The sequence below is a fragment of the Bos mutus genome, chromosome 4 (genome assembly GCF_027580195.1).
Source record: "Bos mutus isolate GX-2022 chromosome 4, NWIPB_WYAK_1.1, whole genome shotgun sequence".
Taxonomy (NCBI): domain Eukaryota; kingdom Metazoa; phylum Chordata; class Mammalia; order Artiodactyla; family Bovidae; genus Bos; species Bos mutus.
This window is the reverse complement of record NC_091620.1, coordinates 52,038,363-52,058,984: the sequence shown is the minus strand read 5'-3', so window position 1 is coordinate 52,058,984 and position 20,622 is coordinate 52,038,363. Positions and strand designations below refer to the sequence as shown.

General features: G+C 41.4%; 1 protein-coding gene across 2 annotated transcripts in view; it reads left to right on the top strand.

Moving 5' to 3' along the window:
- The first annotated feature begins 2,438 nt into the window (after positions 1–2,438).
- CPVL (carboxypeptidase vitellogenic like) overlaps positions 2,439–20,622 on the top strand; it is a 127,459-nt gene continuing 109,275 nt past the window's right edge. For both annotated transcript variants that reach the window (XM_070368794.1, XM_070368795.1), the window contains exon 1: positions 2,439–2,646. The gene's annotated coding sequence lies outside the window, so the exon portion shown is untranslated. The remainder of the gene's footprint in view (positions 2,647–20,622) is intronic.

The window sequence follows — 20,622 nt, the reverse complement described above, 5'->3', positions numbered from 1 at the left end:
AGGTCACGACAAAGTCATATTTGTCAAGGTAGGAAGGTTGAATCTATTTTATTTAATAGTTTGTTAAGGGTGGTCTGATCTTGGTCTTAAACGAAGAATTTTTTTCCCACCAATGAAATTTTTCTCCAGAAAAAGATAAGTGTGTAGAATTAGTTCCTTACATAGTGTCAGTTCAATTCAGTCATTCAGTTGTGTCTGACTCTTTGAGACCCAATGGACTGCAGCATGCCAGGCCTCCCTGTCCATCACCAACTCCCGGAATTTACATAAACTCATGTCCATTGAGTCAGTGATGCCATCCAACCATCTCATCCTCTGTAATCCCCTTCTCTTCCCACCCTCAATCTTTCCCAGCATCAGGGTCTTTTCCAATGAGTCAGCTGTTCGCATCAGGTGGCCAAAGTACTGGAGTTTCAGCTTCAACATCAGTCCTTTCAATGAACACCCAGGACTGATCTCCTTTAGGATGGACTGGTTGGATTTCCTTGCAGTCCAAGGGACTCTCAAGAGTCTTCTCCAACACCACAGTTCGAAAGCATAAGATGGCAGACAGTGATGGCCTCAGTACATACTCTGGTACATTACATTTAGTGCCCACCACAACCCAATAAAATAAGTACTTATGAGAAAACCAAGACTCAGTGACATTAAGAAATTTGTTCCAGATCTGAAAGTTAATGTTACAGTTACCCTTAGTTGCATAACAAACTCCCCCAAACTGAAGTGACTTAAAATAACAGTGAATTTTTTCCCGATTGGTGGGCTGGCTGGGCTGTTTCACTGCTGACGCATGCAGCTGCATTCTTGCTGAGGGTGGGCTGAGCTGGAAGGTCCCAGTGGCTTCTCTCACCAAGCTCCCAGTTGGTGCTTTTGTCCCTGAAATGGCTCAGTTCTCCTGCACCTGACCTCTCACTCTATAGGAGCCATACCAGCTTCTGGTCATGGTGGTCCCAAGGAGGCTGTCTAAGAGTAGAAACTGCAAGGCCTTTTGATCCGAGGAAGGAACCAGCACTTGCCCACATTCTAATGGTCAAAACAGGTGCCAAAGCCAGTTCTGATTCAAGGGGAGGGAAGAGATATTTCACCTCTTGATGGGAGGAATGGCTAATTCACCTTGCAAAGGAGCATGGTGACCTTGTTTTGGCCATCTTTAAAAACAATGGATCAGAGTTCGTAGCTCTAGAGCAGAGCGAGAATTCAAAGTCAGGTGGCTTGGCTAAGATGCTTTCATAATTGCCATTTCTGAACCATGGGACATGTGGGGGACATGGGAATGATGACACTCCTGTATTTTTTCTTATCTCTGTGCTTCTACAATCTCCTTATCTTTTTCAGATCTTTTTAGTCTTAAGAAAACAAAATTCAACTGAGTAGATTTAAAGATCTAATTGGCTTTATTAAAGGATTCATGAACTGGGCAGCATCCCATCTAACAAAAAGAAAGGAGTCTCAAAAAGCTGCAGAAAAGCAAAGGTTCTTAAAAGCACAGGAAGGGAGGAACAGGAAGTCATAAATGAAAAAAATGAATTATTTCAGGCAAGGTCACCTACTTTGGGGGGACAAAAGAGTCTACCAGGCCAATTATCTCACTGGCACTGACCAGGGAATTCCAGACTGATTGGTTGAGATTATGTTAAAAGGGAGGGAAGGTTGGACTTGCAACTAGGTTAGGTATTAAGTCTTGGTTTGGTGACATGAGCTTAGCACAAGTGACACCATGGTGGGTCTGTTGTTTCTTTTTCTTAAACAAGCCTCTGTCTTTCCCCCAGTGTCCGGCTCAGTGGCCTGAACCTAATGGTTGTTAAAACTACCTACTCAGTTAGGCCCCTTAAAAGAGATGGCCCTGAATGGGCTACTTAACCTCTCCAAGTCTGTTTCTTGAGTGCAAAGTGGGGACAGTTATAACACAGGGTACATCCAGTTGCTCTAATACTCCGATGCAGTATGCAGCACTGCAGAGAATGCACTTGACACAGTGCTGGTTCTCAGTGGGCCCCCAACATTAGTGCTACTACCATGTGGAATAACTATCTAGGAATGTATGTTGGGCATTTAAACAGGGGGAGTAAAATACCACTCTGCTTCCAGATGCAAACAACAGATTTGCAAGCACCAGCTTGGGGAAATTTTTTCAAAATACTGTGGAAATTCTAAGATAGCAGCTTCAAAAAGGTGGGAGAGAAAATAAAAACCCACAAACAAAGGAACAAACAAATCAAATGGAGCTGCACCACACCGTCAGTCTTCCTCGGTTCATTGTTAATATCTCAGGCTGAGATTGTTGGCTTCTTTCAGGATGGAAAAACTCTGATGGGGCGCGGGCAAGTCGTGGGCAGAAATGGGTGGGGACGTACCTCTGGCCACTTAGGTCTGGGTCACGTGGGTCTTCTCCTCCTGAGAGGGGTACTCAAAGTCTCGCGGTCTGCAGGACACTCGGGACTGCGAGGGGCGAGGGAGAAGGCCGCCTTACTTCTTCCGGACTCGGGAACCCTGAGAGGGTTCTGCGTGCACTCCGAAGCCGGGAGGAGCGCGGTCTGCCCTGCGTAAGTGCGCGGCTCCGCGGGGATCGCTAGTCCCGGGACTCACAGGCTCCGGGAGGGCGGTCTCATCAGCCTTTGGCATCGAAAAGGAAGAAATCTCGATGTGGTAAGATGGGGTCGGGAGATCTTGGCTGGCTCGTAGTTTCCAAGTTGGATAATTCTGCTTTGAGTGCGCTCAGCGGGGAACACGCTCCCCGAAGGCTCCTGATATTAATGCAATTTGAAGACACCGCCCCTGGGCTTCTTCCAAGCCATGGGCGCTTCAGGGAAGCTCAAAGCTGTGGGGTCCTCAGTCATTCTCAGTAAGAGGGGTGGGAGGGACACCCTTCAACAAGTCTCTTTGGGATGTTTTGATTTCATGGATCTTATGGAAGAAAGTGGAAAATGCCTTAGATTAGTGCGGGTCCCACCAAAGGAGACTTGGCTTGAGCGAAGGAAGGAAGGCACACGAAAAGGCTATTTTTCCTGGAATATAGACCTAGGAGGAAACCAAGGACATGGGGCAGGTGGAAAGAGCTCCCTGCCAAGTGGATATGGTCCTTGCAGGGGAATTCATAGGAGCCAGGGGAACATGTAAGATGTGTGTGAAATGGAAGCATCCAGTGCCTTTTAGATCCCCTTGATGTCCTGGGAAAAAAAGTACTTTGGCACATGTATGGATTTGAATCCTAGCATTGCCTTTGGCTAAGTGGTGACCTTGAGCAAATTATTTACGCTTACTGAGCTTCTGTCTCTCCATTTGAAAGATACTTGTCCTTTCCACATCCCCTTAAATGTGCAATGAAAACTTTTTACTTTTTTTTGTTGTTGTTGTTGTTGTGGTGGGATGAGTAAGAACAGAGATTTAAGGAGGAAAAAAAAATCCAGTGGGACTTTGATTAACTTGAAAAAATACTTTTAAGAAAGTTGTTCAAAATAGGGATTGGAACACTTTTGGGAAAGTAACTGCACTTGCTTTGTTAGCATATGAGTAAGTCTGAAAAGTTGCCAAAACCCTTTAGCTGATTAGGCTTTCTATATTTGTACTCCAGGCTAATCTAAGTCCAGTGGAAACCCTTTATACTGTAATGCAAGTGTTCTTAGTAAGAAGCAGTCTTATTCTTCTTTTACAGGAGTTGGTTCTTTGGGATGGGCATAAGTGGCTCCACAATATATGTGAATCCCATTTATAAACTAATTTACAGTGGAGTTCTACTAGGCTTAATTTATAGCCTGAGAAATAAGTGAGCTTTGACTGACAGGCAGTTCAAATGACTTAGAAGAGTGTTAAGGGAAGTCCCCTGGATTTATCAGTTCACTCCCCTTGAGGGGGTTGGGGAACAAGATGCAAACACCATGACAGTATTTGGTTAATGACTTTTTGTTTTGGAAAATGTTTGATTTGTTGGAGGGGATAATTGTGTTGAATATTACCCTGTTGTGTGTGGAATTAAGACAGCAAGAGAGGAAGAACTTAGTTACTGCCCCAGATAACATCAGACACCCCTGTATCTTTCTCCTAATATCCAAGTTTAATAGGTACTGACCCATTCTTAATAGGAAGTATAGTTCATTTTAAAGAGCAAACATGTTTATTTAACATTCCCAGGGGTTTAATGATGTGGGATTTTCAGGGACTGAACTAAGAACATTTTAAAAGAACTGAAGTAGGAAAGTGTGTGAAAGTGTTGCGTCTGACTCTTTGCGACCCTATGGACTGTGGTCCCCCAGGCTCCTCTGTCCATAGAATTCTCCAAGCAAGAATACAGTTATGCATAATTAGAAAGATGCCTCTAGAAGAACAAATCGTTAATATCTATATTGATTTGGGAGAGGGGTAAGCTGTAAGAGGGCTAAGAACTATACTTTATTGGTCAAAATCAGTAATAAGGTTTGAATTTTCATGCTATGCAGTTGCAAGTTCAAAGATATAAGCAATAGACTGAGTTCACAGGAGAGTGATCAGGTGCTTTCTTCATAAAACCTATGCTGCTGGGTATAACTGAACCAAAACCAGAGTATTGAGATTCCTCTCTCTTGGAAATATTGCAGGTACTGCCTTGAATGAAACCACATGCTCTACTTTTACTGCTTTAACCTAGAATCTGAGAGCAAGATGGGGGTGGGAGGAATAACTCACTATGTCCTTAGATGCATTAACCTGAAAAAGCAAATTCTTAGCATCACATCTTGCCGGTATCCTTAGGTCTTATCTTCTAACTTTTTCTCTGTGTTCTGATTCTAGTTAGTAGCAGTCTTTAAATTGCTAGTCTTGTTTACTGGCCAAAATAATTATTTAGGCATCCCAGGGCTAGCTTTTCCTCCTTTCCCTCTTGGAACTCCATATTTTGTTACTCATCTGTCAGAAAGACCCTTTGGCATATCTTCTTGTACCTGTATGGTTATCTGGAGAGGAGAACCCAGCTCCCAAGAGATTCATTCCTTCATCTTACATGGACTAGTATTTTTCCCAACATCTGATTATGAAAGTTTTCAAACATTCAGAAAGGTTGAGAGAATTTTACAGTGTATTGTATACTCCCACCTAGATTCTGTTGTCTTTCAACTGATATTGATTTAATGTCTCCTATTTGCCTAGAGCTATGCTTACCTGTAAAGACGTAGAAGGCAAAGTAAAGCTGGGAACAAAAAAGGGCTTGATTTGGCAGGAACATACAGTTTATGAAGGGGTCATATCACTTTGGCCTGCAAAGTTATGCCAGAATCACATTGTGGGAGACATTGAATTTCATGGCAGGAAGTTTATACTTTATTCTGGTTGCATTTAGGGACCAGTGAAGGCATTTGAAGAGAGAAATGTCTTGCGCTTTAGAAAGCTCCCTTAAGCATCAATATTAGGCTGAATTGGTGTGGAGAGGACCTGAAGTCTTACAGACAAGTTAGGAGGCTTGACATAAGTCCTCAGGGCAAGTGAAAGTTGACTTGTACACCAAATGTGAAAAAGAGGAAGAAGGATGGGACTTTGCCTGTGACTTGACATTTGGACATGGTTTTAGAGCCTTGGATGTCATTGCTGCTGCTGCTAAGTCACTTCAGTCGTGTCCGACTCTGTACGACCCCATAGACGGCAGCCCACCAGGCTCCACAGTCCCTGGGATTCTCCAGGCAAGAACACTGGAGTGGGTTGCCATTTCCTTCTCCAATGCATAAAAGTAAAAAGTGAAAGTGAAGTCACTCAGTCGTGTCCGACCTTCAGCGACCCCACGGACTGCAGCCTTCCAGGCTCCTCCGTCCATGGGATTTTCTAGGCAAGAGTACTGGAGTGGGGGGTGTCATTAAGAATCGGGAAGTCAGAGGAGGGGGGAGTTCAAGAGCGATGTTAATGTTTTATCATAAGACTCCATGGGTTTGAGGGACCAATTGAGTACCCATGTGGAGGATCCCCTGCTGAGAGTGGGGAGCCCAGTAGCAAGGTTAGGACGAAACAAAATTCTGGACTAGCAGTTAGTGATCCAGGGGGTGGTTGAATGAGAGTGTACAGATGGAGGAAAAAAGGACAAGACCTTGAAGAAAATCTGACTATATATGAATTCTTAGAACAGAAAAACATATAGATGTTCAATGATCAGTTTGTATTCAATATTTTAATGATGATTTTATCTACAGTGTTGTTGTAGCCGCTGTTCTTGACAGCTTACAACAGTCAATCTAAAGAACATACCTATATAAGTAGAGTGATGTCTTTCCTATTCCCATTGCAGGAGGCACGATGTGGAGAAAGGCTGTGAAAAGAGGGTGGAGGATGAAGTGACAGAAGATAGGGAAGAGAGAAAGTGAAATACTTTTTTATCTAAGACTTTTAGAGTATACAGTGCTTTATCCATGTAACCCATTTCTGAATACCAGGCATCTAGGTAACCTAATGAATTTGTCTATCTTTTCCCAAAGCAGCTCCTGCTTAATCTGAGAACCATATCAGCCTGTCATGATGGTGGTCATACTTTCCAGATGAAACCTCAGGTGGGACACGTATTCTGAATGCCTGGTCACCAAGCCTTTATCCAAATGTTTAGCAACCAAAACTTCCCTCTCCCTTTTTATATTAGTACTTTTGTATGTGCTCTATGTGATGAATAAATAAATGCTCAGCTCTGTAAATCCATCTTATTATAATTTACCACTGACTAAGCAAGGGAATGAGAAGGCAATGGCACCCCACTCCAGTACTCTTGCCTGGAAAATCCCATGGATGGAGGAGCCTGGTAGGCTGCAGTCCATGGGGTCGCTAAGAGTCGGATACGACTGAGCGACTTCACTTTCACTTTTCACTTTCATGCATTGGAGAAGGAAATGGCAACCTACTCCAGTGTTCTTGCCTGGAGAATCCCAGGGACGGCAGAGCCTGGTGGGTTGCTGTCTATGGGGTCGCACAGAATCGGACAGGACTGAAGCGACTTAGCAGCAGCAAGCAAGGGAAATTAGACTTAATTAGCATCTATTCCGTGGTTAGGGACTGTTTTTCAGTCTCAATTAGAAAGCCAGGGCAGGGACTGTCTTTTGTCTGTCTGCAGTATTGCGTATGAATTTATATATGTACATGTATCATTGTCATAACAATGAGTGGTAGGGCAGGTCCACTCAGTACGCAGGTATTTTGTCTAATGGTACAGAGTTTTGCAGAGCCACATTTGAAGTTGTGTCTAAATTCTTTGTGTTCCACCCATTGAACTGTATCACCTTCCCAAATGCTGACTGACTGTGTGCCAGGCATTGTATCACATGTTTGAACATGTGAGTTCCTTCCTATCACCCCTCTGGTTTAGTAGATAATTCAGAGGAAAGTTCAAATCAAAATTGGTTATTTTTAGTGGGGTATCTGCCCTCTGGCACTGTCTTATTTTCACTTCTTTTTTTTAATGTATTTCATTGAAATATAGATGATTTACATTGTTGTGCAGATTTCTGCTGTACAGCAGAGTGATCCAGTTATATATATACACATGCATTTTTTCACACTTTCTTCCATTATGGTTTATCTTAGGATACTGAACATAGTTCCCTGTGCTATACAGTAGGACCTTGTTTATCCATCCTGTATGTAATAGTTTGCATCCCACGCTCTGAATCCATCCCAGCCCCACCCCACTTCTCTATTGGCGACTACCAGTCTGTTCTCGCTGTCTGCGTCACCCAACTTCTTTAACTCTGCAGGAAGAGTCAAACCTTCTCAGAAATCACACCTGCTAAGATTGAGTTTAACAACCACTTTACTAATTCTTCTGAAGATCACACCTTCAGTCCTTTATGCTATGCTAAGTTGCTTTGGTCCTGTCTGGCTTTTTGCAACCCTGTGGACTGTAGGCTCCCAGGCTCCTCTGCCCATGGGATTCTCCAGGCAAGAATACTGGAGTGGTTTGCCGTACCCTACTCCAGATTATCTTCCCAACCCGGGGCTCAAACCCATGTCTCGTATGTCTCCTGCAGTGGCAGGCAGGTTCTTTACTACTAGCACCACCTGGGAAGTGCTAAGAGAGAAAAACTCTTTTTTATTTGTTTACCTGCTTGTTTCACTCCATCAGTGTTCTGCTTTCCCCATTGTCCCACTTGCTTACATACCTAAAGTCATGTTCCCCTTTTTCCTTACTTTCCTTCCATCCCTAGGCTTTGGAGAGAGAGTGGGATAGGATACGGGGCTTACAGCAGAATTTATATTGACTCTGCAATTTATTGTAATTGACTCTGATGTGTCTATCTGTTTTCTTTATCCTTTGTTCTTGAAACTGGAAGTAGCCAGTGGCATGGTGAGCAATAGGATTGGCATTGGGAGTGAGGTAATCAGCCAGTGAGGACTTGAGTAAGCCTTATGTTTATTAGTAGTGGCATGCTGCTGCTGCTGCTAAGTCTCGTCAGTCGTGTCCGACTCTGTGCGACCCCATAGACGGCAGCCCACCAGGCTTCCCAATCCCTGGGATTCTCCAGGCAAGAACACTGGAGTGGGTTGCCATTTCCTTCTCCAGTGCATGAAAGTGAAAAGTGAAAGTGAAGTCGCTCAGTCATGTCCGACTCTAGCGACCCCATGGACTACAGCCCACCAGGCTCCTCAGTCCATGGGATTTTCCAGGCAAAAGTACTAGAATGGGGTGCCATTGCCTTCTCCGAGTAGTGGCGTAGAGGATGATGTTTCTTGGCCTTATTGCAGAACTCAACCAGTCTGCCTGCAGATACTGGGTTTTGTGCATGCCTGCCTTCGTTTGCTGAAGGTAAGTTCTATGCCTTTTTAATCTTTGACACCCCCACAAGTTTTAGCAAAGTATTTTGTGCTTTAGTTTATGCCCAGAAAAATCCCTAATGCATTGAGTTCTGTTAAAGAAGAGAAAACTGTATGGAGAAAGAATATGGAGAGGCCTCCCCGTTTGCAGGATCCAGGAATGTGATTGTTGCAGGGAAAGCCCTAACTGGGATAAAGTGGGTAAGCTCCCAAGGTGGGCCACAAAAAATGTAGAGTTAACCTTTGTATAATGAGATGTAAAATTAGAGATGAAGAGTCTGCGTAAATTGATTATTCGCCTTTACTGTTCTAATGATGGTCAACACTATATCTAAAGTGTCTGTGGTTTGTGTGTATGATGTTTAACTTTCACTTTAAACTACACAGAATAAATTAAAATGAAAGAAAAAAAAAGATGAACCCATCTGGAGCCTTGTAGAGTTTATATTTGACACATGGGGAAGGCAGTAATAGCTAGTTCAGAAAACGAAATATTTTCTGCCTAAGTTTCTTGATGAAGAATGTTATTGTTGTTTAGTCCCAAATCGTGTCCTATTCTTTTGCGACCCCGTGCGCTGTAGCCCTCCAGGCTCCTCTGTCCTTGGGATTTCCCAGGCAAGAATACTGGAGTAGGTTGCCATTTCCTTCAAAGAATGTTATTAGCAATCAAGAAATCAACTGGAAATTATTATTTTTTTCTCCTCCTCTGAGTACTGGAATGTTTGTAGAATTAACTTGGCTTGGAGGTGAGTGAACCCCTTGTACTATTGCACAGGCACTTTCAGAACTTCGAGACTATAGCACTTGCTATGAAACCAAGATTCTTTCTGCAGTTCACTGTAACCCAGCACCTAAATGTTAGTATCTAGAAAGTCTGAGACTTCTGTTTCTAAATTTACTGGAAGCCACTGATTTGGAATTTGGTGATATGTTTTTTTAAAAAAATTCTATGCTCAGTAAACGTAAACATCTTGTAGCACAGACCAAAAAATAGCCTTTCACCGATTTCCAGCCTTGCAGACAGTCAAATGTTAAGTTCACCCAACACAGACATGAAAGTTCTTCCATTGAGGTAGCCTGCAGGAATCATCACTGTGACTCAGAACCTGCAGCAGTTTTATCCCTATCCTTGGCTACTTTTTAGAATCCTAGAAATTCCAAGACAGGAGGGCATGTTGGGAATTATATAGTACTAATTTAATATATATTTATTAATATTTATTAATATATTAATATATATTATTAATATATATATAGTACTAATTTATATAGTACTAATCTAATCCCCATAATTTGCAAATGAAGGAAGTGAAGTCTAGAGAGAGAAGTGAATTGATTTGCCCAAGGATGTACCTGTTGACAGAATGGTTTTGGTATCAGGTTAATGCTAGCCTCATAGAATGAGTTTGGAAATATTCTGTCCTCTTCACCTGATGCCAAGAGCTGACTCATTTGAAAAGACCCTGATGCTGGGAAAGAATGAGGGCAGGGGGAGAAGGGGACAAGAGAGGATGAGATGGTTGGATGGCATCACTGACTCAATGGACATGGGTTTGGGTGGACTCCGGGAATTGGTGATGGACAGGGAGGCCTGGCATGCTGTGGTTCATGGGGTCGCCAAGAGTCGGACACGACTAAGCGACTGAACTGAACTGAACTTCAACTTTTTGGAATAGTTTGAGAAGGATAGGTATAAAGTCTTCTATAAATGTTTGTTAGAATTCTCCTGTGAAGTCATCTGTCCTGGACCTTTGTTTATGGGGAGGCTTTTGATTACTGGTCAATGTCATCACTAGTAATTGATCTGTCCAGATTTTCTCTTTCTTCTTGACTCAGTCTTGGAAGATTGTATGTTTCTAGGGATCAATCCATTTCTTCTAGATTGACCAATATGTTGGTATAAAATTATCTAGAGTGTTCTCTTATGATTATTTGTATTTCTGTGATATTGACAGTAATGTCTTCCTCTCTCATTTTAAATGTTATTTATTTGGACACCCTCCCCCCACCACCTCTCTCCTTTTTTTTGATGAGTCAGGCTAAAAGTGTCAATTTTGTTTATCTTTTCAAAAATCCAGCTCCTAGTTTCACTGATCTTTTCTAAGTCTCTATTTCATTTATTTCTGTCCTAATATCCGTTCTTCCTTTTTCTGATTCTGATGTTTGTCAGCATAATTCCCCTACACAAGTTAAAAATCCAAGTCTTATTAAAATTTTCATAACAAAAAATTTTAGTCCTCTGTCTGACCACTCCCCACCCTTCCCTTATCTCTGAGGTCTCCTTCCATACTCTTTTACCTGTTTCCTCTAGTCTTTAACTTCACATTTCTAAGTAATGTGCTTAGTCTGTTTCTTCATGTATTGGTTTTAGAGTTACACTTTTATCAGCCTGAGGTATTTTCTATTAACTCCTACTAAGCAAAGTCAGAATTTAGCATTCTAACATACATTATACCCCACCTTTCCTACCCTCTGCCCTGTTCAAAGCGTTACAGAATTTTTTGTTGTTGCTATAATCCATATCTTCTGTTTACTATACTGATTGTATAAGTATTGCTCACTACTGAGCTAAGTAGTGTACACTGGTTGCAATGGCTTTCTTGTATGATCTGATATTCTTCATTGAGTTAATAATTGCCTCTTTTCAGATTGTTTAGTTTTCTATGCCACTATCAGAACTTCTGTTCGCTGAGAGAACTCTAGTATCCTTAGATTTTTCACAAAACTCATGAAGTAATCAGTCATATATATGCATTTATATACGTGTGTGTGTGTGAGAGAAAGTGTTAGTCGTTTAGTCCTGTCCAACTCTTTGCGACTTCATGGTCTGGAGCCCACCAGATTCTCTCTCCATGGGATTCTCCAGGCAAGAATACTAGAGTGGGTTGCCACTTCCTTCTCCAGGGGATCTTCCCGACCCAGGGATGGAACCATATCAATATCTATTGATTTTTATTTTTTTCTGAAGGATCTTCCCTGGATTCTTCTGTGTCACTGCTTCAGTGCATTGGTTTTCTTCAGGCATAGCTGTCTTCTTGGGACCTCTCCTTTGTTAGTTCCCCTGTTGGTGGGATCCCATGTTTTCCCTGTTTGGGTTTCACTTTCTTGTGTTGGTAGAACACATATGTTGGTAGCTTTCTGAGAAGTGATACATGAGTCAATTTTTTGAGGCTTTATGTGTACTTGAATATTTCTTTAATTTATAATCATTTTTGTTTGATAGCTTGGCTGAGTATACAATTCTAGTTTGAAAATAATTTTCCTCTAAGCATTTTAAAGACATTTTTCTGCAGTGTCTTTTAGCTGCCATTGCTGCCATTTAGTCCAGTGCCATTTTTGTTCTTGATTCTTTTTATACACTATCTCTGTTTTTTCCTCTGTCTCTCTTTTTTCTCTCAAGTTTTCTGTAGTCTCTTTATTTTTGGAATTTGTTCTATGTCTTTTTGTTCCTTGATCCAAGAACCTGATGATTCCTTTAAATCTGGAAATCATGTCTGTACCTCTGCTAAATGTTTTTGTATTATTTCTTTAGTAATTTCATACCCTGAATTTTATCTGCCTTCTTTTTCTAGAGCTTCCGTTAGTCAGAGATTGGTCTTCCAGAACCAATTTCTTAATTTTCTTTTTGTTTTTTCCTCCTGTTTTTTAAAGTCCTGTTTTCTCTTTTAGATGTATTTTCTGCAAGATTTCTTTGACTTTACTGTTCCACTCTTTTATCAAAATTTTAAAATTACTATGGCCTAGTTTTAATTTTCAGGAGCACATTCTTGCTGTTTGTTCCTTCTTCATATAACATTCTATTGTTTAATGAATGCAATGTCTTTTCTTATCTCCTGAAAGATATTTTTTGTTTTTGAAGAGCTATTCAGTTCTATGCATTACAGTTTTTTTCCTTCAGTTAGTTTCTTTCTTTCTTTCTTTTTCTAATTAGAGGCTTTCTTCCAATGTCCAGTGGCTCTTTGCAGTCTGGTTTATATTAAGTATGAGAAATTGAGTTCATGGTTGGAAGCTCCATTGTGTTGAAGGGATTTTTCAGAAATTCCCTGAAATTGATTGGTGGGTCCAAGAATTTTCACTGGAGGACCTCACATGTCCATATGTATAGGTCCTTTTTCTAAGATGCTTCACTTATTCCAGAGAAGAATCCGTCAGTCTCCTGCACAGGGTGAGAGATGGAGACATGGAGAGCTTCAGAGACAGTTTTCTCAAAGCTGAGTGTTAAGGGACATGTTTGGGGTATGTCAGTAGGTAGACTTTCTCTTAGTTTTCAGTTGAGTGCCTCATTCCCAATTTTTTCTGTTTCATATTCCCAATACAAGAATTTCTCTAGTTTAATTTCCTAAAGAATAATTTTTCTATAGACTAAGTCTCTTCTTTCCCCTGATGGAGTGGGGAAGGGCATCTGAAGCTCTACCTGCTGTTATAGAGTTTCATCAATTCCTCTGTTTTCAGCCCCATGCCTCACTTTTACCTTCTTTGTATCTAGTACGATTTTTGAATCTTTTTGTGTTTGTAATGTGAATTAATTAGCTTGTTTCTCATTTGTATTCTGGTTTCATTATCTGTAAATTATTTGTTCACTTTTAAAAATTTTTATTTTATATTGGAGCATAGTTGATTAACAATATTGAATCAGTTTCAGGTGTACACCAGAGTGATTCAGTTATACGTAAATGTGTCTATTCTCTTTCGAATTCTTTTCCCATTTAGGATATTACAGGGAGCAGAGTTCCCTGTGCTATACAGTAGGTTCTTGTTGTTTATCTGTTTTAGATTTAGCAATGTGTATGTGTGAGGGCTTCCCCAGTGGGTCAGTAGTAAAGAATCTGTGTGCATCGGAGGAGATACAGGAGACATGGGTTTGATCCCTGGGTCGGGAAGATCCCTTGGAGGAGGAAATGGCAACCCACTCCAGTATTCATGCCTGGAAAATGCCCTGGACAGAGGAGCCTGGTGGGCTACAGTCCATGGGGTCACAAAGAGTTGAATATACTAAGCACACATGCATGCACACACACGTACATGTGAGTCCCACACTCCATCTAACAACAACAAAATTTGATGTGCTGTATTTGCTTTTGTTTTTTCTATTTGGGCGGGCATGGGATTTATACCTTTAAAAGTATCTTTTTCACTTTAACAGGGTTTCATGAAGGAGCAGAAACAAATGTGTTCAGTTCACTGTTTTAGCAGACAAATTAGGCTCCATTTTGACAAGCTGAGTTTAATATGCCCATGGGACATCAGGTGAAAATGTTCAGCAGGCAGTTGAATAGATGAGCCCACAGCTTTTAAGAGGAACTATTATTTTGAGTGGTGTCAATAGAAAGTGCTACTCAAAGTGATGAGACCACCATGGAGAGAGTGTGTGGAGTGAGATAAGCTGTGGACCAAGAATAGATTCCTGACAAACCCAGTATTTAAAGGAAGACAGAAGAAGAGGGAACCATGAAGGAGAACATTTTAGAATTTACCAAAGGGGTAATGTCAATGTGTCAAAGAAGTCAATTGAGATAATGGCCAAAACTTTTTTTCTTTTGCGAAGTGGGAAACATGGACATCATTAATGACTTTGGCAAGATGGTGTGGACAAGTCTGAATGCAGCAAATAAGAGAATGAAAATAGTTTTGTTTTGTTTTGCTTTCAGTAATTGCTAAAGAAGCAGTAATAGGGGGTGTTTCCATGGCTCAAGAACCAGATAAACAAGTCTGTGGGCTTTTTCTGTTGTCTCCACTTGGAATGCTATCACACTTGATTTTAGGATATTTAATGAGATGATTCAGAACTGCATCCTTTTGTTATTGCTGAATAGTCTGGTTGTGACTTTGTTGCCCTTTTATTGTCTATGTGTAGATATTTCGGATGGTTTGATTTTAGAAATAATTTTTCACCATCCATTTTCATAACTTTCCAAGGCTGGTGTGGGCAAGCCAAACTGTAGGGTACTTCAAATTCTGGATATGTGAGTGAAGCTGATACTAGTAACCACTTCTTTTTTCAATCACATATATGATGAAATGTTTGCAGAATAATAGAGACGGGGGTGTAGTGGGAAAAAATTCCAGCCCATTACCCTTAGCATAAAGCCCAAATTCCATTCTGTTGGACTTTGCCTAAGTAGCAAACGTTTTGCTGTTGCCTGAGGTCTGGGGTCGGAGAAGGCAATGGCACCCCACTCCAGTACTTTTGCCTGGAAAATCCCATGGACAGAGGAGCCTGGTAGGCTGCAGTCCATGGGGTCGCTAGAGTCGGACAGGACTGAACGACTTCACTTTCACTTTTCACTTTCATGCATTGGAGAAGGAAATGGCAACCCACTCCAGTGTTCTTGCCTGGAGAATCCCAGGGACGGGGAAGCCTGGTGGGCTGCCGTCTATGGGGTCGCACAGAGTCGGACACGACTGAAGCAACTTAGCAGCAGCAGCAGAGGTCTGGGGTAATTGAGAAGACAAAAGAACAAGGCAGGTAGAGAGTAAAATATTACCTTTCTTACTAAAAGTGACTGGGTTGGGTTGGTGCTCTTACTTCTAGGCAAGTGGACTAAAGCCCAGACTAGAGAAGACTTGCACAGACATGCACAGCCCACGTGTGGAGACAGAAAGCACTATTTCCTGGTGAAACACCAGGAGAGCTGAGCCCTACATGCCCGATTTATCCACATTTATCTATCTGATAAATCTTTCTACCTCTCATCCTACCCTCCTCAGAATGAACAAGAGGGTGGCAGAGGCCAGCCTTACCAATGATGGAAACATCAGAGCTGGGAAGAAGTGAGCCCCCCAAATACATGTTGGCCTTCAACACCCTGCATGATCTGATACCTGATCCCATTTGTACCACCCTCCCCATCACTCTCACACTGCTGCCATCCTGGCTTCCATCCTGATTTCTCTAGTTAAGGGGTCTTTGCAATCACTGTTCTCCAGCCTTGGAAAAGGAAATGGCAACCCACTTCAGTATTCTTGACTAGAGAATCCCGTGGACAGAGGATCTTGGTGGGCTTCTGTCCATAGGGTCGCACAGAGTCAGACATGACTGAAGTGACTTGGCATGAGTGCATGCATTGGAGAAGGAAATGGCAACCCACTCCAGTACTCTTGCCTGAAGAATCCCAGGGATGGAGGAGCCTGGTGGGCTGCTGTCTATGGGGTTGCACAGAGTTGGACACGATTGAAGCAACTTAGCAACAGCAGCATTCTCCAGCCTGAAACTCTCTTCTCTCTAGATAGTCACTTCATATCTCTCATATGTCACCTCCTCAGAGGGACCTCCCGATCACCCAACCTAAAAATACCACTCCCCCACCATCCCTCTCTAACCCTTTACCCTGCTTTGATATTCTTAATAGCTTTCCTCTTTCTTGTCTCCTTTATGTGGGAAGCTTCATGAAGGCAGACACTTTGTCTCTTTTGTTTTCTGTGCCTGCATTGGAGTCTTGCATATAGTAGAGCTAAACTCCATAGGAGCTAACATATATTTGTTTATCAAATGAATGACCAGTCCAGTGAACTTGGGGGTCTGTCCCAGCTCTGCTACTGACTAGAGTGTCACTCCTTGGGAATTTGCTCCATCCACCTGAGTCTCTGTTAAAGAGCTGCATTAACTCCTTTCAAGAGTGATGGTGAGGATCCAATGAGATAAAGTGTGCAGAAGAGATGAGGGAAGCACTGAAATGATCTAAGTGCTTGCATGGGAATTGCTCCCAATGACAACATTGTCTCTTTTGGAATCAAGGAGGAGTTAGTTTCTTGTCACCTTAGTGACAACTGATGGCTTAAGGTGATGACATTGAAAGATTTCCCAGGGCCATCCTCACACAAAATACTCTTATCCATTATACCTAGTTTTATCCTTGTATTTGCCACATGGTGTATCCTGATTTTTTAATGAAAAATTTAGTCGTAATAGATAGCAAAAAGGAGGTTCATTCTAAAAAAATAGGAGTACATTTACTTCAGCAAAAAGAATTTCTCAGCGGAAAACATTTATTTTGCCATGAGTCTTAAAGGATTAAGGGCTTCAGCCATCCCCCTAAAATTATTTTCCAAGTGGAAGGAAGTTAGAAATTAATTTTGAAGCAATTTCTGAGTGTGAGTTTCACATTTTTGCAAATAAACTTGCCCTTAAGTCACTCACAATTTCAGCACCTATGAATCTTGCCAATGGCATGCCAAGATAATCCAGTTAACCCAGAGTTCTGCTTTTTTGTCAAAAGTTGCATGGAGGCAGATTTTGTTGTATTATGTCATTTACATAATGATATATATGAAATCAACCCTGAATATTCATTGGAAGGAGTGATGCTGAAGCTGAAGCTCCAATACTTTGGCCATCTGATGTGAAGAGATGACTCATTGGAAAAGATCCTGATGCTGGGAAAGATTGAGGGCAGGAGGAGAAGGGAGTGATAGAGGATGAGATGGTTGAATGGCATCACCAAATCAATGGACATGAATTTCAGCAAACTTTGGGAGATAGTGAAGGACAGGGAAGCCTGGCATGCTGCAGTCCATGGGATTGCAAAGAGTTGGACACGACATAGCGACTGAACAATAACAATATGAAAAGTATATGGACTTTGGACTCATCTAGATCTGGCTTCAAATTTGAGCTTTTACTGTTTAATGGTTGAGTTGAGGGCTTGAAAAAATTAACCTCGTGCTTGAGAAACTAGTCAACCTAAGATTAAGTTTCCTCATCTGAGTATGTCTTATATAAACCTTGAGACTTAAGGCCTTTCTAAGAAGAGTGACACAGATATAAATGAAGTGAATAAAACACATGCTGTCCATGAGCAAGTGATAGGCCCTGAAACGTTCATTATATAACCAGGAAACCCATTTTAATTTGTTTGGCCCAGATTGTCCTAAAGTTTTATCCTTGTAAAACCCAATAATATGTTGCTGAATCAGTATTCTATAGAGGATTCTGTAGGAAATCCTGGCTTGCCAGAATGCCAGACATATCTTAAATGTAAAATCCATTTATCTGCCCTTTCCCATTTTATTGTTGACCTCTCAGAATTTTCACCCAGATGCTTAATACTAACTTAAAGTAGAACTGTTCAAGTTCTACTATTTGTTCCTTCATCCCACCTTGGCTTCTTCCACAGTCGTCCCAACTATCCATGTATTAGTTTTATAGCAGTGCTATAGCAAAGTACCACAAATTGGGTGGTTTAACTCATCACAGATTTGTTTTAGACTTCTGCAGCCTAGAAGTCCAAAATCATTGTGTTGGTGGGGCCTGTTCCCTCTGAAACCTTTGGGAAGAATGTTCCCTCGTCCTCATTTACCTTCTGGCAAAAATTTTTTTTTCTTACGTTTATTTTCTTACGTTATTTCCAAACTCACCTGAATAGGGAGATAAGATCCTGGTGCACATCGCTCATTTTGGAGATGCTGTTAATAGTATTATGGGCTTCCCTTGTGGCTCAGACAGTAAAGAATCTGCCTGCAATGCAGGAGACCCAGGTTTGATCCCTGGGTCAGGAAGATCCTCTGGAGGAGGCAATGGCAACCCACTCCAGTATTCTTGCCTGGAGATTCCATGGACAGAGGAGTCTGACGGGCTATAGTCCATGGGGTCACAGAGTCAGACACAACTAAGAAATTAACACAACTTTAGTAATATTGGAATTATTGAATGGTCTTTGAAAAGTGATCGGTACTGGCCTCAATTCTTTGCTGTACTACTTGCTACCTGTGTGAATCTGGGCAAGTAACTTAAGTTCTCTGAGGATCAATTTCTCATCTGTAAAATGGGATAATAGTACTTATCTGATAAAGATTAGAAATAAAAATATAAAGTAGTTATCACAGTTCTGATACATGGAGTGCATTTAATGACTGGGGACTTTTACTGATATCATTATCATGAAGATGCCTTGGATCATGGCGGGGCCTTCCTGTTTCCAAACTATTATTAACGTTTTGGGACACTGGCTACTTTCACTGCCTACCTCCATTCAAATTTTCCTTCTGGTTAGCATGAGATTTCAAAGTAAAGCTCCCTACTACAGTGTCAGATAGTTTTATTTCCTCCTCTTCCTAATTCTTTTCGTTCACTACCTGCCACTTAACTTGAGTTTGTCTCCCTTTCCTGTGAGCCCAAGGATATGGTGGCAGAGAGAGGGATGACTAATTCAACTAGCAAGATTAGACACCACTGTCTGATGCCAGACGGGGAGCCTGTGGAAAGGAGATAGGCTCGTAAGTCTCAGGGCCCCTTCAGCAAAAGCTTGCCCGTCACCCTGTATGTCAGGTACTATGTCCTCTCTGGGGAAACAGTGCTTCAAATATCAATTTTAGAAATTGAAACGATGCTTCAAGGAAAACGAATACTGTATCCTTTGAAATAAAGGTTTTCTTTTACCATTTGTTTTCATGGAAATCCTTAGCAAAAAATAGCTAGATTTGGGATTTCGGTTGGTATTTAATTCAGGGTTACATAATAGCCCTTCAAGATTCAAATGCTTTGGATATGCCTGAATAATCTTGAGAGGTGACTGAATCCTTTTTAATAGGGGGACCATTTTTATGTACCTTTCTTTAATTGCAAATTTCCTGGAAACGTCTGTTACTAGTTGTCCTGTTTTTTGTTTGTTTGTCTGGGGTAATGTTTTTCTTGTTCTGGGGGTACTCAAGGCAGTTAAATATGTGCTGCTGCTGCTAAGTCGCTTTAGTCGTGTCCAACTCTGTGCGACCCCATAGATGGAAGCCCACCAGGCTCCCCCGTCCCTGGGATTGTCCAGGCAAGAACACTGGAGTGCGTTGCCATTTCTTTCTCCAATGCATGAAAGTGAAGAGTGAAAGTGAAGTTGCTCAGTCGTATCTGACTCTTAGCGACCCCATGGACTGCAGCCCACCAGGCTCCTCCATCCATGGGATTTTCCAGGCAAGAATACTGAAGTGGGGTGCCATTGCCTTCTCCAATTAAATATGTGAGAGGACTCCAAATAAATATTTTAATTGCAGCTATGACATTTATTACATGAACGAATTTTATCCTTTGGAATAACCTATAATGTAAAATGCAGAAATGGGAAGGAGAGAAGAAGACATAGGGCTACTTAACATGTTTGCTCTTTGTCCTCATTCTGGAGTTTTTGTTTCTAATTCTTCTTTTCACTGGTAGAACACACACTTTCCGGTGGCTTTCTCGGATTTCTTTTCTCAAAGCCTTGCCTATCTGAGCGTATTAACTGGTTGCTTCTAAACACAGATGACAGCTTGGCAGGATTTTCCCTTTTTGTCTCTTCTGATCATTTCCATTGGAACTGGGATGTGAGTTGATAGAAAGTAGTTTCCAGCTCAGTTTTCAAGTAAGAAACATGAGACTCACATGAGCAGGTAATAAATGTTGAATATCAGAGTTCTCTGGGATAGGGTGGCCAGGGAAGCCTTGATTTGTGCTGTTTGCTGGTTTCTATGGTATAAATACTCCCTTCATGGCTGATTTCAAGCTACGAGGTGTTACTCAACACCAAGGTGGAAAGAAATGCACAGTAGCAAACCATTATATAATCTTTCAACTAGATAAATATGAAAAATATAGCTCCAGAGCATAGATGATAGAAAACATAGTAAACGTGGTAAAATAGTTAAGTAATGATGAGTTTTGAGTATTTATCACTTATGTTTTAATATAACATATTTAATGGTAAAGCTTTTATACTTTAATTTTGAACAATAGCTGCATTGAACAGCTGACTCTCACAGTTCCTGGAGATCTAACCATTGGTTTTAACATTGACTGGGACCCAGAAAAGTCATTGTCCTACCCAAGGTTCAGTGAATGAGTCATGTTAGAACCTGGATTTGTACAAGTCGTTTCTAAAACCCAAATTTCTCTGGAAAGACTTACTTGTTCAT